General features: G+C 41.4%; 1 long non-coding RNA gene across 1 annotated transcript; it reads right to left on the bottom strand.

Moving 5' to 3' along the window:
• Nucleotides 1-3,083: 3,083 nt before the first annotated feature.
• On the bottom strand, nucleotides 3,084-4,920 carry LOC140065322 (uncharacterized). The gene is made up of 3 exons (XR_011847886.1): nucleotides 4,770-4,920; nucleotides 3,873-4,019; nucleotides 3,084-3,298 (listed from the first exon to the last, which is right to left on the bottom strand). It is a non-coding gene; the product is annotated as an uncharacterized lncRNA (long non-coding RNA).
• Nucleotides 4,921-6,371: the final 1,451 nt, after the last annotated feature.

The following is a 6,371-nucleotide window of genomic DNA, read 5'->3' as shown; positions in this document are numbered from 1 at the left end:
TTTCCTCCGGTGTTTGTGTTGGTACCCATGGCCGGATGAGGATTTATGACTTTTCTTAAGGAAAATTATTCCAGCAGTTTTATCAAATAATTTTTTGTTCAAGTTTGAATTTCTGATTGTTTCTTCTTCCTCTGCTATTATATAGCTGATATTCCTCTGATATTATTATGGACATATTGCAAGAAATGTGATGACTAATGCAATTTTTTAATGCCAGTTGATGATGTCAAATACTATAAATGTCATGGGAGGAGCTCAGATACCTGCAAGCGTGAAATAGTAGAGTGTCTAGAAGGTGATTATTGTACAATGATTTCTAAGAAATATACTTCTTGAGAATTTAGTTCCTGGCTTTCCTGCACTTTGTTCTCTTATCTATACCTTGGTGAATTTGACTTAGATGTTAATTCACGAAGAACATTTACTAAGGGCCGTGTGCCCGTTTTCTGTTAAACTTTACACCTTCCTTTTAGTGCAATCTCCTTGCAAACATATTTAAGAAGTTCCTGCACCACATTTGGGTTGTTCGGGCTGGAGAGGGTCTGGAGACCTGAATCTGCAATGCTTGTGTCCATGTTTTATAACAAGTTCAGTTATGAACTGAGTTTGAGTTTATATCTGATAATAATCGAATATACGTGATGGTGAGCTTCAGAGAATACTAGTTCTCGTCAGACATGATGTTATGCAGGAAACAGAAAACTCACAGCGTTTATACACACTGGGCAGTGATCATCGAAAGATATTAAAACAAAAAACTGTAAAACAATAGAAAGATATATAAAGTACACAGAAATCGTAGTTATGACAGGATGGCAATAGACGGACTAAAAACCTGTGAGGTGTGAGAGCTCAGGCTCTTCTCTTCTTGTAGCCTCCAGGTCAGAGGTTGGGGGTCATGAATATAACACAATAAAGCTTTATTGATCCTTGAGGAAACTGTAATATACGTTGGCTCCAGAACACAAAATACACATCATAGACATAGTCAGGAACACAGACGTAACACAGGAAATAGGGGAATATGGTTTTTTTTTGGGGGGGGGGGATTTCCTTGGAGATGGAAGCAGGGGTTATTAAGTTGGTTTGGCTGCTCTGTGAGTCCATTTATTGGAGAAATTGATGGCTCTCCGTATAAAGCAAATCGATGGCTCTCAGGCTATCGCCTATAATAATAATAATAATAATAATAATAATAATAATAATCATAATATCACCTACATTGCCTTGTGATGTTCTGGTGATTTTGGCCAGCCTATTATATTCCTTCTTTTTGGAAAGAAAGGACCCCCCACCGTAGTGTGATCGAACATGTCTCCCTTATGCAGGACCGCATATCGGCGGTGATACCCCTTGTAAATGAGCACATGACAAGGGCACAAGAAGCCCGGTGTAGGGTCTACAATAGATCAGCCAGACTCAGGACCTTTAACCCAGGTGACAGAGTGTTAGTTCTTGTGACAACCGTTGAGAGTAAGCTCTTGGCAAAATCGCATGGTCCATATGAGGTTATGGAGAAAGTGCAGGAGGTTAACTACAAGGTATATCAGCTGGGGAGGATCAAACCAGAACAGATATGCCACGTGAACCTCCTAAAGTCATGGAGGGAAAGAGAATCCCTGACAGCCGTGGGAGTAGAAAAAGCGTCTGATCTCAAGAACGTGACACAGGAGGTGGTGTACCCGATGCCAAGGTGCCTGAAGTATGGTTCTCGGAGACCCCCTCTCCAGGGCCCAGATTCAGGAAGTGAAGGAGCTTGTTCTCTGGAACGGCAATGTGTTCTCCAACCTACCGGGTTGTATGACATCATAACCGAACCCCACATCCGGGTCCCTGGCTAAAGAGAGGAACGCCAGGGTCACAAGGTGGTTCCTAATGTTACAAAATGTCAAGTTTACGGTAGAACACCGAGCTGGAAAGCTACATGGGAATGGCGATACCCTGTCATGTACTCACTGTCTGATGGCCAAAGGTGTTGGCCCCCACAGAGTATGACACTAAAGGGCTTAACTGTGGATGGGTGATATCTTTCCCCTGGGTTTGCCTATTATGCAAGGTCTTACTGCGGGGGTTGTGTTTGTCCAGCTGCAAACATTGGAAATCCGGGAAGTACGGCTCAAACAAGTTATTTGTTGGAGCAGCTGTTTAAAACTGTCCTGGGCCAAATGTATGTGGAATGGATTCGCAGGCTGGTAGTGGGGGGGGTCCATTCCACCTCCATGTTAGGCCAGGACAGGTTTTGTGTTGCTCAGCACCTTGGACACAGGTGGTGGAAGCAGCCTAATCAGCGGGGATAAAGCTGCTGAGCAGAGCTGAGAGTGGGGGCTTAGAAAGTAGGCTGGAGAGCGCACAGCCCTGACCTCCAGGCCTGGGACAGCGATGTCCTTGCAGGTGACTTTATATGTTAGTGGTGAGTTAAGGGAACTCTCTGTTTAGCGGTCGCCCAGATGGATAGGATTGTGTTTATGTTTGTTGCCTGAATATGAAGGCTGCTTTATTTTGTACCTGCTACTTTAATAATCGCAGACTAGACGTGTACACATACACATTAAGGATTCTGTAGATACCAATTTTGATTCAATTTAAAGGGGTATGCCCACAAAAGAAAAATCTCAATCCCCTAGTGATGTTTGTACAATAAAGATAATTTTTAACCCCTTTCTTTACATTGTTACTTAGTGTTATTGGTTGGTGTAAGATTCCAGGGTGTGGGCGGAGCCTCTCTAAGCAGATACATTGTAATCCATCTAGTGCTGTGGGCTGACAATGGGCTTAGATTATCAGGGTACAGGGTTATATACACTTTCATTTAGATTCTGAACATTGTACTAGTATCTGACACATAGAAAGAGATGAGACAGATCAGGGATGATGAGATCCATGAGATGCATATTACACACAGTCAGCTCTACTACATCTCTTCTCTTTCACAACACACTGTTAGATCTGATGTTAGAAGATCCAGGAGCAATTGAAATTGTATGAACCAGGACTGATAGAGACAGGTTGGACTTTTTATATTTGTGAAATGTATTTTTATTAATAACAGTGAATTAGAGAATTTCTTATTTCATTATCCTGAGTAAATATAAGAAACTTGTCTTCATCAGCGGAAAACCCCTTTAAGATTAGATAACTCCTTCATTGTTCTTGTCTTCTTCACCCACAGGTTTGGCAGGATCTGTGCAGGTAAAAACTGTAGAGTTTAGGACTTGGAGTCCAATCAGATGGCCCAGATCTGTTTCGCAGAATTTTGGAGATATACAGCCTTGGAAGGAGAAGCTGATTATCGTGTCATCTGTCAGATAACAATCAGGTAAATTATCATTAACTATTAGGAGTTGGAATAATTAGATGTATTTGCTGTGAAGCTTCTTCTGGTCAGTTCTCATCTAATAGGAGCCTCTTTCGGTGCCAAAATGAAAGCCTCATAGGAGATCGGTGAGTGGCGTAGTCTCTAATAATAATAGGTTCAGAATATGCAGCAGTGCAGCCCAGTCATTGGTGGGCACTGAAGACACAACTAAGAGACTCAACTTTGCGCACTGTACACCAATGGTCCTTTTTTTGGGTTCTTATAATAAATTACACTGTTCCTCTCTATTATATGAGTTACAATCTACACATCCGAGCAGTTTCGCCCTGTGTAAGCTCTAAACGTCATTCTCCTGTCCTCGGGGTGGATACTTATCTGCCGCAACTCTTCTCCCCTCCCTTCTTCAAGCTTTTATTTACCTGACACTTCATTGAGCTTCTTGTGGACCCATCTGTGGTAGATGAATCTCTGAACTTCCTTATATATAACTTATCTATATTCAAGCTCGAAATATTTTACAGTATTAGTTTTTTGAGGGAATTTCCATAAGAGTTACCTGGCTTCAGGACTGTTGAGTAACTTGTGTGGCATTTGTCATCCGTCCCCCGGCACTCCATGTCTCCATCACTTTTACAACCTTCTTAAGTGTCTTGTGTAAAACAGCCGGGACATCTAACCCCACTGGGCTCCTGAGGTTCCGGCACTAAAGAATATTTTGTAAAGAAACCTATGTTATAATATAATGGTCCTGCTAATAGGTGGATACTGAGCATCAGACTAGAAATCTACCTAGAAATGTAGTCATCCCTTAAGTGCTTTACTGAGATTCCCCCAGAGGGTCGGGCAGGGGTATAACAAGATATAGATACTTAGTGGGCCTTTTAATGTTACTTGAGCTGGAGGGTAGGTCACTGGTTGTACCTCCCTATGTGTAAAAAATGAGACATCTGGATGGCGCTGGTCCTCAGGGGTTAAAGGTTTCCTTTTATTCAGAGATATTTTGGACAACTCTGGAAGCACTCTGTGTAGTGCGAAACGCGTTGTCCAAAAAAATCTCTGAATAAAAGGAAACCTTTTACCCCTGAGGACCAGCGCCATCCAGACGTCTCATTTTTTACACAAAGGGAGGTACAACCAGTGAACTACCCTCCAGCCCATTTGCTATACGCCCTTGTTACCCAACCTTGGGGCGAGGGTGGGGACGCAGCAGCGGTTACTCATCACATATGCCTGACCCAGCATTGTGACTGTCTCTAGCACAACCAGTAAAGGTGAGTACCCAATCTCACCCAAGAGCACCTCTCACCCAAGAGCACCCCTAACTATTCAATCTCACAATAGGTAGCGCTGTTTCTCTCGGTTCCCCTCCCTTTTTCTCCGCATATCCACAGTGATTAATGTTACTTGAAGTAAATTATGACCTTAACAAATCCATTGCACTTTCTGTACTTACTCTCATATGAACCATTGTTACGATCTTCACTGCAACACTTTGTGTAGATCCTATAAGAGAACCCAGTGTTTGCCTTGGCGTAGGGTTGCCAATCACATGGTACATTACGAGAGCAGCCCTTGTAAAAAGAGCGGTAGGTTCCATCTGCAAAAAGAAAGATGATTGGTGGTTATACAGATCACAGATACCAATGGAGCAATCATTTCCTTCTGGTCCTCTATTAGACAATTTCCAGCAGTGGGACATCCAAAGCCTTTGGAATTGCTCCAGAGGGACTTCGCTCGTACACACCTCAGCAGCATCTGATTTACTACTGATGATATATGAAGGGGGCTCTATAGCTTCTGCATACAGGGCGAGTGTCTGCTGTATTGTACAGTATCAGTGCTGGCTGATAACCTGTATTGGAGAAGTGGTGAAGAGTTATCCTGACCTGGGAGCCTCTCAAAGACGTCAGTATTATAGTATATTGTATGAGTGATCAGTTCTCCAAGGTTTCAGGAGATCGACATGAAGAGGTAAATGCCTAAATGTCTGAATTGGTGTTTTTTTCTCTTACAATTTTGCTACCCATAAAAATTGGAATGAAAAGTGAACAAATGTTTATATGTTTGCACAAATTAACTGCCATATATAATGTGTGAGAAACTTTTATGTAATTTAATATTTCTAAATTCATTAAAAAACCCAAAGCCTTCCCTTTCTGAACAATAAAGGATCACATTCACAGAAATGACTCAAATGTCAAAATGAAATGACTTCAACTTCAAATTCTGAAGTTGAAAAAAATTCAAGATATTGAAAGTCCCAAGTTCAGAATGTTTCTGACAACAGTTTTTTCTCCATAAAGTTTTTCTTTAAGGAATTAATGGATTAAGTCATATCAATACCATAAAAAACAATTAACTTTATATATCTTCAGTATATAAATTCGGCTATAGCCGAAGATTGGTGAAGTACCCATGTCTTACGTCTTTTGAATTTATATTTAAAGAGAATTTTGTATCCATGTATGGTCTGAGCAATATTTGGATCACTACATTGTACTCCCGTGATATTTGGACCACAGAAGGACCGTCTTAAAAACAAAGTAAACAAAAATGAAAAAGGTGGAGCTAGGAAATTTAGCTTGTTTTGCAAATTAAAAAACCTCTCATCGCTAAAAGTAAAAAAAATTAGGGCTCTCAGAATGCAGGTAACAATAAATGAGAAGGCAAAAAAACGGAAATTGGTGCTGAACCTGAAGGAGTTAGTCAATGGTGGTTACTGTACAAAAGGCCACAATAGTCTGTAGTAAGAGGAGGATTCAGCACCCAAAGTGTAGTAACATTTAAAAATATGTATAAATGTTAGAAAATGATACTGACTACAAATAAATTCTTCATTGATCGTTATTAGAGATGAGCGAACATACTCGTCTGAGCTTGATGCTGGTTGGAGCATTAGCGTACTCGAAACTGCTCGTTGCTCGGACGAATACTTCGCCCGCTCGAGAAAATGGCAGCTCCCGCCGTTTTGCTTTTTGGCGGCCAGAAACAGAGCCAATCACAAGCCAAGAGACTCTGCACTCCACCCAGCATGACGTGGTACCCTTACACGTAG

Source organism: Engystomops pustulosus, chromosome 6, assembly GCF_040894005.1.
Source record: "Engystomops pustulosus chromosome 6, aEngPut4.maternal, whole genome shotgun sequence".
In the NCBI taxonomy this organism is placed as follows: Eukaryota; Metazoa; Chordata; class Amphibia; order Anura; family Leptodactylidae; genus Engystomops; species Engystomops pustulosus.
The sequence above is the reverse complement of the archived record's forward strand: the minus strand, read 5'-3'. Positions and strand labels throughout refer to the sequence as shown.